Source organism: Ceratotherium simum, chromosome 8 (genome assembly GCF_057802395.1).
Source record: "Ceratotherium simum simum isolate JZ-2026a chromosome 8, ASM5780239v1, whole genome shotgun sequence".
Taxonomy (NCBI): Eukaryota; Metazoa; Chordata; class Mammalia; order Perissodactyla; family Rhinocerotidae; genus Ceratotherium; species Ceratotherium simum.
Genome location: NC_141907.1, coordinates 78758386 through 78772163, shown reverse-complemented (window position 1 = coordinate 78772163; position 13778 = coordinate 78758386). Strand labels below are relative to the sequence as shown.

At 40.6% G+C, this 13778-nt stretch overlaps 1 protein-coding gene and 1 long non-coding RNA gene across 3 annotated transcripts in view; one reads left to right on the top strand and one right to left on the bottom strand.

Moving 5' to 3' along the window:
• LOC147916513 (uncharacterized) overlaps window positions 1–12088 on the bottom strand; it is a 38207-nt gene extending 26119 nt beyond the window's left edge. Inside the window, exon 1 of the long non-coding RNA XR_015552961.1 lies at window positions 12010–12088. This is a non-coding gene — a long non-coding RNA (uncharacterized LOC147916513). The remainder of the gene's footprint in view (window positions 1–12009) is intronic.
• UNC5C (unc-5 netrin receptor C) overlaps window positions 1–13778 on the top strand; it is a 375945-nt gene that overhangs the window by 273953 nt on the left and 88214 nt on the right. The gene's annotated exons all lie outside the window — the stretch shown is intronic.

The window sequence follows — 13778 nt, the reverse complement described above, 5'->3', positions numbered from 1 at the left end:
TTTTATCCTTTGGCTGTTTTTTTAATAATTCAACTTGCTTGAAGATCAACACTTTTTAAAGCATAAAAATACATGTACTTTCACAAACCTACAGAAAGGTACAAAGTATATTGGACAGTGGTCAACCCAGAAGTGGATGCATGTCTTATTGTATTGCAAATCTGAGAAGCAAATAGCTGCATAAACAAAGTAGCTTTCAATTCTTGGCAAGAGAGAAAATCTAAAACAATGTCTCCTCAATAGCTCCAGGTGGGAGTGGCAGCGTTTTTTTTCTTTGCACCCTTTTTTATTTAAATAGCCTTTTGCTTCTTGTATTTTAAAACACTTTTTATCCACAACTTTTTTGGGTAAAGAACATTCATTTGCATTCTATAATGAAGATTTTCTTGGTCATGTGAAGTACCTACAAGGGATGAACACCTGTTGCCGGTGTGAGAAGAAGAAAATAATTCTGGGATTTCGAACTTTGGAGCAATTGGAGCCAAACTCTATCTGGTGAAAGTATGCAGAAGGTTTATTAGCTATAGATACCTTTTAGAATTTTCAAGGCCTTACTATTCAAAGTGTGATGCATAGATTACCTGTATTGACATGACCTGGGAGCTTCTTAGAAAGAATCTCAAGGCCCACTAGGCCCACTCTAGGAATCTGCATTTTAGCAAGCTCATCAGAACCAGTCTGCAGTACTGGTTCTCAAACTAAGATGCACGTTGGGATCACTGGGGAATTCTTATAAAATATTGATGCTTATATCTCACCCTAAAGATACTGATATAATAGGTATGCTTTGCAGCCTGACTATCAAGAATTTTAATAGCTCCACCGGCTAAAATGCAACAAAGTTTGAGAACCACTGGTCTCAAGAGCAAGGTTAAAACAAACAAACAAATACAGGAAAAGCTTCAAATTTGACACTTCTAAACCAGTCAGTAAAGCTTGGCAGACTCCCAGCTTCTAGCTAATGCTCCTTTTAGAAGCTTGGCTTGGCTGAGTGTGCATTTGATAATTGTCCCATAATTGCTTTTCCCATTTGTTTGATTAATGTACCTGCATACAACGATTCTAGGCTGAGTCTCCATTCTCTTAGGGGTACATACTCTTCTCAACTCTGTTGTGTCGTTTTCAACCTCAGTGTTCTGACTTGAGGGGCCCCAGTTTTCAGTTTAACAGAGTAACCCTTCTGATAGATGTGGGTTTTTCTAGCTAATGGTTGCTGGACTCACTTTTCATGTTGGGTGGCATGTGGCAGTTTCCCTCTGTTAATTACAACAAATGTGCCAATTATGTTAATGTTTCTCCCGATACCAATCAGTGAATAATTAGACACAACACATCTGTCTTTCACAGGGGAATAGAATAGGAAAGGAAACTGCAAGGTGCTTGCTCTTTATTATTGGCATATACGATTAGACGATCCCTTAACCAATCACATGGTTAACAAGTTCATGTATCAAAGGGCAAAGGGTGCCAATAGCTACTTGGGGGGCTGAGCACCTTTTATTGTTAGCAATGTCCTGACCGAAGTCCAACAATCTCTAAAGGATCTCTGCCAAGAATTTTAGTTTAAAAAAAAAATTTACATTGCCCTCTTGGTAAAATGCAGGTATGTCATTTACCCTGAACTACAGAAAGAAACAAGTTCCTCAGTATTTAAAACTCTCAAAAAGAATTCATCTTTATTGATAGAAAAGGTCACACTGAAAAGATACAAAATTCAGCCTATATGATTACATTGAAGGTGTTGTAAACATAAGTAAATCATCATCAGATTTATAATTTGTTACAATTTCTGTTTATATATCTCCATGTATCTTAACTTTGGAACTTTCTGATTAATGGAAGAATTGGTTTTGCTCCTATTGTTGTTTTATTGCCATTTGTGGTCCACACTTGGCAGGGGTTTAGAGAGATGGAGTTGTAGCCAGATTATTTCATGATACAAGTGATGCCTCTACCCTTGTGTTGATTCTGGCAGTATGGAGAAGAGACTTGTGAAGCCAACACATTAGTCTTGCTGAAGGTAGGCAAAGAGTATCCTAAGCACATTTTAGGTAAACCTGTTTGTTTAGTTTAGAATTTAAAATATATACACTCTAGTATATATGGCTAATGTTTAATAATAATTCAACTACGTACTTTTGTCATCTAAAGGTAAAACATCATCACTGTTGTTATAATGTCTATACTACTGTGGTTTCAAATATATTGTCACTATTGTTCTTTTATAAACGGTCAGAAAATAAGAAAGAAATTTCAATTTATAAACTCTTTTTTCTTACTGTGACACTGATTTGCTTAAACAAAACAAAGGAACGACTGAGAGCAGACATTTAATATATTTGGAAATGTTATAATTGCTAATGCTAGTGCCAGGCATTCCTAGAAAGCTCCTAATATATGAATCATTGTGGGATGTGTTCCTTCTGCCAGGGGGTTGGGAGGAATGAGGCAACAAGGAGGAGGACGTGGTTATTGATTTATTTTTATTATGTCATTCTCCCCAAAATACTTGTCTTTTATTTTTTAATAGAAAATCATGAACATCGTTATGTTTTAGACAATTTTAGTAATAAATCATGAAAAAATAGTGGAGATAAATAATATTTGGAAAATAATTGTCTTGTGTAAATGGGTCCCTGACTTTATATACTTTTAACATTGGAAGTTTTGGAGTCTAGCTTTTATGGTGTTTAATTAGAAAGAGAAGGGGGCCGGCCGATGACGCAAGAGGTTTAATGCTCGCTCGCGCTCCACTGCGTCGGCCCAGAGTTCGCCGGTTCGGATCCCAGGCATGCACCGACGCACTGCTTGGCAAGCCATGCTGTGGCGGCATCCCATATAAAGTGGAGGAAGATGAGCCTTGATGTCAACCCAGGGCCAGTCTTCCTCAGCAAAAAAAGAGGAGGATTGGCAGATGTTAGCACAGGGCTGATCTCCTCACAAAAAAAAAAAAAAGAAGAAGGGGAGTGAATAAAGGTGATAAAATGAGTAGGGGAAGTCCAGATTAAAGTGGGGATTATAATTTATCCCTATTTAATTATGAGCTATAAATGGATAATACATTGGGAATGTTAATCTACTTTTCTCGGTCTTTGCTGATGATGTAAATAAAAATTAAATTTAAACTGAAGAATAAAGTATTTAGGGTAGAGATAATAGAGCATTTTTGAAACATGAGGGTTGTTGAGTGCTGGAGTAGCTGCTCAGAAGAGGTTATGGAAGCTTGAGCCACTGAAGAATTATCTCTGTGTTTTGCAACAAAGCTTCGTTTTCCCTGACAGCACTTATATACCCAATAGTTCTGAATTTTATAAAATATCAGTAACAGTAAAACTGTAAAACCATGCATTTAGGAGCCATAAAAAATGTGGGTCCCTAAATCACACTGCGCACAGGAAGGGATGGCAGTTTTATACATCTTTTCTGGGAACACACACTCTGGGGTCAATATGCTCCAGTCCTAAAACTTATAATCAAGTTGGGAATCGCTCATCCTCATTAATAAAATCAGGTTAGTGCTTTGAGAACTCTTGTGCCAGACTGAAGGCATCAATAGAACTGAAAGGCCTAACTGTTGGAGAGATTTCTAACCATTTTATCCTCCTACTGTCAGAGCTGGGAACCAGTCCTCATAGAGGAAGGCTAGAAATATTACATCTCTTCTGGTACATACACTAGAAAGGATTGAGGCTGTAAATAAGGGGAAACTTTCCTCAGTGGGAGAGTTTTATGAATGAAGATTAGTCAACCAACACTAATAGTCCTATGCAGTGGAAAACTGATTGACAGATTTCTCCCAGTTTTTTTTTTTTTCCCTGATTGGGATTATGAATAGGAAGATATGTACTTCTTAATGGACACACTAAGGAACACTGAATCATCAACATCTAAAATACATTTATGCAGATATAGCTGTGTTTGGGGTAAACTTAGTCTTAGAGAAAAGGCAATTAAATTTATTGACTGCCTCCTAATTCCAGGTGCTTTCCCTTCTATAGCTGATTAAATCCTCCTACAACCCCGGGAGGGCTGGTCCTTCCCTTTGTACAGGGGAGAATAATACTTCCGGGAGCTTCCAGCCTACATAAGCCTGCAAACCTAGCAAGTGGGAGGGCTGGGATACAGGGCCAAGTCTGGCCAACTCCAAAGCCTGTGTTTTCCCTATGACAAAAAAAATTTTATTGACTGTATGTTTTTTAAATTTAGTTTATTAAAATGACACAAATTGTGTGTAACCTTATTTGGTTGATTTTCATGAGCTAATGAGATAATATCCAGACAAAGATATCTTTTGGGAAAAGTCATTTATTTAAAAAGTGCTACATCATCTCATCAATTTTCCAAAAGTAGAGTAAGCACGTTTATTTGTGTTGTGTGTTGTTATTATCTACACACACTTCATGAAATAATGAAAATTTTAGAATTTTAGAATGTACCAGAGAAATTAAACTCAACTTCAGCTCCATTGTTTTATAGTATCTCAATGATTTCTAAACATATTTCATTTGGAGATGTCCAAGAATTTTTTCCAAAATATTTTTCTAAAATGAAATCAATTGGTATGTTCTATGTGTTCCCAGGTCACATTTTTTTGGTTTATCACAGTACTTCTCTTAGTTTTATGATAAACAGTACTTATTAGTACTTAGAAGTCATCTGACTCTTTCAGCCTCTAGAAATGAAAATATATACATTGCTAAGAATCAATGGAATCCAACATTGTGATTGTCTGTAACTTTAGATGTCATAATTATTAAATATTTTGTCTAATTTCTAGCACCTGCAAAGTGCTTGTTGCATAGTAGCTGTTCAATAGATATTCATTGAGTGAAGGAATTTCAAGTAGATCCTGCTGACTTTTATCTTTCTGTACAGTCATGTCTTTGTTTCTGCTCTCTGAATACGGCTACAGTACATCTCAGTTGAGGGAGTGCTTCTTTTCAAAAACTTATCATTTAATGGTAATAGTTTTCATTTTCTATATGGGTAAACATCACTCATTCATGCCTCTGTTCATATATTCATTCATTCATTCTTTCACCACACTTCTGTCATGAAGACTTTATTTTTGCTTCTCAAACAATGACTTGTGCAATTCTTCCCTGTATCTGGAACACTCTGGCTCAGTATGATTGGCTCTTTCTAGGTATCCACGTCCTAGCGTATAGTCACCTCTTCAGAGAGACCTTCCCTATCATCTAAAGCAAGGGTCAACAAACTATAGCCTGCAGGCCAAATATGGCCCACCACCTGTTTTTGTAAATAAAATTTTATTGGGAGGGCTGGCCCCGTGGCTTAGCGGTTAAGTGTGCGCTCTCCGCTACTGGCGGCTCGGGTTCGGATCCCGGGCGTGCACCGATGTACCCCTTCTCCGGCCATGCTGAGGCCGCGTCCCACATACAGCAACTAGAAGGATGTGCAGCTATGACATACAACTATCTACTGGGGCTTTGGGGAAAAAAAGGAGGAGGATTGGCAATAGATGTTAGCTCAGAGCTGGTCTTCCTCAGCAAAAAGAGGAGGATTAGCATGGATGTTAGCTCAGGGCTGATCTTCCTCAAAAAAAAAAAAAAATTTATTGGAACACAACCATGCTCATTAATTTACATATTGTCTATGGCTGCTGTTTAGAGACAGTATGGCCCACAAAGCCTAAAATATTTACCATATGGTCCTTTACAGAAAAAGTTTTCTGACTCCTGATCTAAAGCACTGTATAAGACTGATTTATTTTTTTCTAGCCTTTAGGACCACCAAAATTATCCAGTATGTTTATTTGCTTATACATTGTTTATTTGTTTATACATTGTCCTTCTTCTCTCTTGAGAATCACTTGGAGAACAGACTTTGTTTGACTTATTGATGCATCCCAGGTACCGAGAATAGTGAAGCCACATAGTAGATGTGCAACAAATATTCACTGGATAAACTGTCAATACATTTTGAACATCTCTGCTAGGGCACTGTGCTAGATACGGTCAACAAAAAATGTATTGTTCATAATGTGTCATATTGTATATATTATATCTATCTATCTATATATAAAATCATGATAGATAGGTAGATATAAATATAGATAGAGCTGGAACGGGTGTCAAGGTGGTGGCATAGGTGGACTCTGAAATCACCTCCTCCCATGGACACAACAAATTTACAGCCAATCTTGGAACAATTAGCCCTGAGAGAGAACTCAAAACTGGATAAAAAGAAACCCCACAACAAGGGACGGTGCTGACTGAGGTGGAAGAGGCAGAAATTCCTTTCTGGAGAGAAAAAAGCCACCTTCACAAGCTGCTGTGCTTCCTGGCTGGCTGGGAGCAATCCAAAGGTATGCAGGCTTCCCTGGAGGGGTGGGGGATCTGAGCAGCGGAGCTTTACTGCTGTAAGCAGCTTTTGGACTCAGCACAACCTTGAAGAATGTCATAACATCTGGCTTTGTTGGCTACCAGCAACAATTGGGAATGCCCCCAGAAAACCTATCGGAGATAAAGAAAAAAAAGCCTGCTCTTATAGGGCCCACGCACGAATTCACCCATTTCAGAAAGCAACCTAAAATCACCACAAAGAAAGGTGCAGAGTCCTTTGGTGAAGAGACTCACCTGATAGGCTCTGGATGCATCTTGGTGAGAAGTGACACCTCTCCAGGGACTGAGACATTGGCAGCAGCCATTATTGTGACCTACTAAAGACATGCTGACACAGACCCTGGCAGATGCCATTGGAGTTCTTCCCCTGGCCTCTTAGTTCAGGGTCTGCCCCACCCACTAGAGCACTGATTTAATCCAGTTCAGCTAAGGCAGGCAGCCCACCCTACAGACTGGTCTGACCCAACAGCAAGCCCTCGGGCAACTTGTGGGCCTGCGTAGGCACAGTGCCTGTTCCTCTGTGGCCGGGTGAGTGGATCCACCTCTGTGGGGCAGGGCATGCATGAGGAGCAGGTGGAGTGTGTGGGGCATTGGTGGAGTGTGTGGGGCATTGGTGGAGTGTCCAGGGCCTCAGCAGTGGGGCGATTGGGTCCACTTCAGGGGATCAGGGCATGCACATGGGGTGGGACTGTGTTGACTGTGTGTGTGGCCCTATGGGCAGTGAGGCTTGTCAGCTGCAGAAGACTTGTGCCTCTCAAACAGCAACATAGGGGATCAGCCCCACCTTCCAAAGCCTGAAACAATTGGGTGCTCCCATGCCTGGGGCGAGCACCACTCAGCTACAATCCTGAGAGAGCTGACAGCACCCTTACAGACCAGAGGCCTACAGCAATTGTAAGCCCCTGAGCCTAACAACCAGCCACGCTGCAGCTAACAGAAAAGCTGCAACAGGAATGTGCTATTAGACCTTTCAGCCAACTGTGCTGGGGCTCCCCACGGCCAATAAAGTGACTGAAGGGTCCATAGCAGCCACACACAGCTAAGCATTACAACCAGCTGGACAGGGGGACAACTTAGCCTCCCTGGGCACCTGCAACAAAAGCAACTCTGCCACAACAGAAGGACACATGTAGCACACACAGGGGTTACTCCTGGAACATTTGGAACTGGTGATGAGAGGGAAGCACACTGCTGGGCCTCATAAGGCATCTCTTACATAAGGCCACCTCTCCAAGATCAGAAGACATAGCTGACCTACCTAATACATAGATACAAGCACAGAGAAAGAGGAAAAATGAGGAGACAGTGGAATACATTCCAAGTAAGGGAACAGGACAAAACCCCAGAAAAAGAACTAAATGAAGCAGAAATGAGCAATCTACCTGACAAAGAATTCAAACAAAAAGTCATAAGGATGCTCACCACCCTTTGGAGAAGAATGGATGAACTCAGTGAAAACGTCAACAAAAAATCAGAAAATATAAAAAAGAACCAATCAGAAACGAAGAATACAATACTGGAAATGAAAAATTCACTAGAGAGACTTAAAACCAAAAGAACGGATCAGCAAGCTGGATGAAAGACTAGAGGAAATCACCCAAGCTGAATGGCTAAAAGAAAAAAGAATTAAAAAGAACGAGGACAGTCTAAGGGACCTCTAGGACAACATCAAGCACACTAACATCCGTGTCATAGGTGTCCCAGAAGGAGAGGGGAGAGACAAAGGGGCAGAGAACATATTTGAAGAAATAATAGCTGAAAACTTTCCTAACCTAAGGAAGGAAACAGACAGGTCTACCTCAACAAACAAGAAAAATCCAAAAAAACAATCTAACAGTGCACCTAAAAGAACTGGAAAAAGAAAAACAAACAAAGCCCAAAATCAGTAGAAGGAAGGAACTAATAGAAATCAGAGAAGAAATAAATAAAATAGAGACTGAAAAAACAATAGAAAAAAATCAATGAAACTAAGAGCTGGTTCTTTAAAAAGATAAACAAAATTGACAAATCTTTAGGTAGACTTACCAGGAAAAAATAGGGAAGGCAAATAAATTGAATCAGAAATGAAAGAGGAGAAATTACAATGGACACCTGAGAAATACAAAAGATTATAAGAGAATACTATGAAAAGCTATATGCCAACAAATTGGATAATCTAGAAGAAATAGATAAATTATTAGAATCATACAACCTTCCAAAAATGAATCAAGAAGAAATAGAGAATTTGAATAGACCAATTACCAGTAAGGAGATCAAAACAGTAATCAAAAATCTCCCAAAATATAAAAGTCCAGAACCAGATGGCTTCCCTGGTGAATTCTACCAAACATTCAAAGGAGACTTAATACCTATCCTTCTCAAACTCTTCCAAAAATTTGAAGAGGAGGAGAAGCTTCCTAGCTCATTCTATGAAGCCAACATTACCCTGATACCAAAACCAGACAAGCACAACAAAAAAACAGAAAATTACAAGCCAATATCACTGATGAACATTGACGCAAAATTCCTCAACAAAATACTAGCAAATAGAATACAACAATACATTAAAAAGATCACACACCATGATCAAGTGGGATTTACTCCAGGGTTGCAGGGATGGTTCAACATCCACAAATCAATCAATGTGATATACCACATTAACAAAATGAAGAATAAAAATCCCATGATCATCTCAATAGATGCAGAGAAAGCATTTGACAAGATACAGCATCAATTTATGATAAAAACTCTGAATAAAATGGGTATAGAAGGAAACTACCTCAACACAATAAAGGCGATATATGACAAACCCACAGCTAATATCATTCTCAATGGAGAAAAACTGAAAGCTATCCCTCTAAGAGCAGGAACTAGACAAGGATGCCCACTGTCACCACTCTTATTTAACATAGTACTGGAAGTCCTAGCCAGAGCAATCAAGCAAGAAAAAGAAATAAAAGGGATCCAAATTGGAAAGGAAGAAGTGAAAGTGTCACTATTTGCTGATGACATGATTTTATATATAGAAAACCATAAAGAATCCACCAAAAAACTTCTAGAAACAGTAAATGAATATGGTAAGGTTGCAGGATGAAAAATCAACATACAGAAATCAGCTGCATTGCTATACACTAACAACAAAGTAGCAGAAAAAGATAAGAATATAATCCCATTTACAATTGCAACAGAAAGAATAAAATACCTAGGAATAAACTTAACCAAAGAGCTGTAAGATCTGTACACTGAAAACTATAAAACATTGTTGAAAGAAATAGAAGACACAATTAAATGGAAAAATATTCCATGCTCCTGGATTGGAAGAATTAACATAGTTAAAATGTCCATACTTCCTAAAGCAATCTACAGATTCGATGCAATCCCTATCAAAGTTCCAACAACATTTTTCACAGAAATAGAACAAAGAATCCTAAAATTTATATGGAACAACAAAAGACCCAGGACAGCCTAAGGAATCCTGAGGAAAAAAAAACAAAGCTGGAGGCATCACACTCCCTGATTTTAAAATATACTACAAAGCTATACTAACCAAAACAGCATGGTACTGGCACAAAAACAGACACACACATCAATGGAACAGAATTGAGAGCCCAGAAATAAACCTACACATCTGTGGACAGCTAATTTTTGACAAGGGTGCCAAGAACATACAATGGAGAAAGGAAAGTCTCCTCAATAAATGGTGTTGGGAAAACTGGACAGCCACATGCAAAAGAATGAATGTAGACCATTATTTTATACCATACACAAAAATTAACTCAAATGGATTGAAAACTTGAATGTAAGACCTGAAACTTCTAGCAGAAAATATAGGCAGTATGCTCTTTGACCTCAGTCTTAGCAGCATATTTTCAAGTACCATGTGTGACTGGGCAAGGGAAACAATAGAAAAAATAAACAAATGGGACTACATCAAGCTAAAAGACTTCTGCATAGCAAAGAAAACCATCAACAAAATGAAAAGACAACGTAACAATTGGGGAAGATATTTGCAAACCATATATCTGATAAGGGGTTAATATCCAAAATATATAAAGAACTCATACATCTCAACAACAAAAAAAACAAACCAATTAAAAAATGGGCCAAAGATCTTAACAGACATTTCTCCAAAGAAGATATACAGATGGCCAACAGGCACATGAAAAGATGTTCAGCATCATTAATGATCAGGGAAATGTGCATCAAAACTACAATGAGATCTCACCTCACTCCCATCAGAATGGCTATAATTAACAAGACAGGAAACAAGTGTTGGAGAGGATGTAGAGAGAAGGGAACTCTCATACACTGCTGGTGGGATTGCAAACTGGTGCAGCCACTATGGAAAACAGTATGGAGATACCTAAAAAAATTAAGAATAGAACTACCATACGATCCAGCTATTCCAGTGCTGGGTATTTATCCAAAGAACATGAAAACACCAATGTGTAAAGATACATGTACCCCTGTGTTCATTGCAGCATTATTTGCAATAGCCAAGACTTGGAAGCAAGCTAGGTGCACACCAAGGGACGAATGGATAAAGATGATGTGGTGTATATACACGATGGAATACTACTAAGCCATAAAAAACGATGACATCTGGTCATTTGTGACAACATGGATGGACCTTGAGAGTATATTATGCTAAGTGAAATAAGTCAGCAGGAGAAAGTCAAATACCATATGATCTCACTCATAGGTAGAAGATAAAAACAACAAACAATCATATAGAGACAGAGATTGGATTGATGGTTACCAGAGGGGAAGTGGGGAGAGAGGAGGGTGAAAGGGTGATTATGCACATGTGTGTGGTGATGGATTGTAGTTAGTCTTTGCGTGGTGAACATGATGTAGTCTATATGGAAATTGAAACATAATGATGTACACTTAAAATTTAATTAATGTTATAAACCAATGTGACCACAATAAAAAAATGAATAAATATAGATAGATATCTATAGATAGATATATATATGTATATAAAATCATGTTCTCAAGAACTCCCAGGACAGGAGTCTGCAAACTTTACGTAAATTATTACATTACAATATGACAAATAGTTTAAAAGGAAGGCTAGAGCTGCACATGAAAGGGAGAACACTGACTCTGCTTAGGAGAGACAAAAAAGGCTTCAGAAAGAAAGTGTCTTCTGGAGGGCGGAGTCAAGATGGCGGCGTAGGCAGACTCTGAACTCACCTCCTCCCGTGGACACAGCCAATTTACAACTACTCGTGGAAAAGTTACCCCTGAGACAGAACTGAAAACTGGATAAGAGGAACTCCTGCAACAACGGACAATCCTAACTGGGGTAGAAGAGGCAGAGACTCCCTTCTGGAGAGGAAAAACGCCACCTTCACAAGCCGCCAGCTTCACGGCCGCTGGGAGCAGCTCACAGGTACGCAGCCTCCCTGGAGGCGCGGGGCCCTGAGCCGGGGAGCGCCCCCGCTGTGGGCATTTTGTGGACCCAGCACAATTGAGACCAGCAGCATAATATCTGACTTTGCCTGCTACTAAAGCATTGAGTAGCACCCCCAGAAAACCCGGTTCACAAAGAAACTAAAACTGGCTCTTAAAGGGCCCGCGCACAAACTCACCCGTTCCAGAAAGCATCCTAAAATCACCAGAAAGAAAGGTGCACAGTGCTTGGTGACAAGAGACTCACCTAATAGGCCCTGAGTGCATCTCGGTGAGGGGTGAGACCTCTCCAGGGACTGGGACATTGGCGGCGGCCATTGTTGTGGCCTGGTGTGAGCGTGCTGACACAGACGCCATTGGAGTTCTCCCTGAGACCTGCTAGCCCAGGGTCTGCTCTACCCGCTAGAGCACCGATTTAATCCAGCTCAGCCAGGGCAGGCAGCCCACCCTAGAGACTAGCCCCACCCAACAACAAGCCCTCAGGCAACGTGTGGGCCTGCATAGATTGGTGACTGGATTCTCTGCAGCCTGGCAACTGAGCTGACTTGAGCGGGGCAGGGTGTGCACAAGGAGCGGGTGGAGAGTGTGGGGCGGTGGGAGAGTGTGTGGGGCTCCCGCCGTGGAGAGACTGGGTCCACGTCGGGAGGTCGGGGGCCGCACAGGGGGCAGGACTGTGTTGACTGTGTGTGTGGACCTGTGGGCGGCAGGGCTTCTCAGCCACAGAAGACTTGTACTTCTCAAAGACCCACATAGGAGGTTTGCTCCACCTTCCAAAACCTGAAACAATTGGGTGCTCCTGTGCCTGAGGCCAGCCCCACCCAGCTGCAATCCTCAGAGAGCTGACAAGAGACCTAATAGGCTAGAGGCTTACAGCAATTGTAAGGCCCTGAGCCTAACAACCTGCCATGGTGGGGGCCTACTCACTTAAAAGAAATACTGCAACACAAATGTGGTATTAGAACTTGCAGCCAACTGTGCTGGGGCTCCCCACAGCTGATAAAGAGACTGAAGGACCCACAACAACTACAAGCAGCTGAGCATTACAACAGCTGGCCAGGAGCATAACTCAGCCTCCCTGGGTGCCTACAGGGAGAGCAAACAGGCCACAGCAGAAGGATACACGTAGCCCACATAGGGGTCACCCCTGGAACATTGAGAACTGAGGGAAGCACACTGGAAGCCTCCTAAGCCATCACTTACATAAGGTCACCTATCCAAGAGCAGGAGACGTAGCTGACCTACCTAATACGTAGACACAAGCACAGGGAAAGAGGCAAAATGAAGAGGCAAAAGAATACATTCCAAGTAAGGGAACAGGACAAAACCCCAGAAAAGGAACTTAGTGAAACAGAAATGAGCAACCTACCCGACAGAGAGTTCAAACTAAGAGTGTTAAGGATGCTCACTGATCTGGGGAGAAGAATAGATGGACTCAGTGAGAATGTCAACAAAGAAATGGAAGATATAAAAAAGAACCAATCAGAAATGAAGAATACAATACTGGAAATGAAAAACTCATTAGAGGGACTCAAAAGCAGAGTAGAAGATACAGAAGAACGGATCTGTGAGCTGGACGAAAGACTAGAAGAAATTACCCAAGGTGAACAGGTAAAAGAGAAAAGAATTAAAAAGAGTGAGGACAGTCTAAGGGACCTCTGGGACAACATCAAGCACACTAACATCCGTGTTATAGGTGTCCCGGAAGGAGAAGAGCGAGACAAGGGGGCAGAGAATCTATTTCAAGAAATAATAGATGAAAACTTCCCTAACCTAAGGAAGGAAACAGACATCCAGGTACAGGAGGCACAGAGAGCCCCAAACAAGATAAACCCAAAGAGGCCCACACCAAGACACATCATAATCAAAATGTCCAGAATTAAAGATAAAGAGAGAATCCTAAAAGCCGCAAGAGAATGTCAAGTTACATACAAAGGAAACCCCATAAGGCTATCAGCTGACTTCTCAGCAGAAACCTTACAGGCTAGAAGAGAATGGCATGATATATTTAAAGTGCTA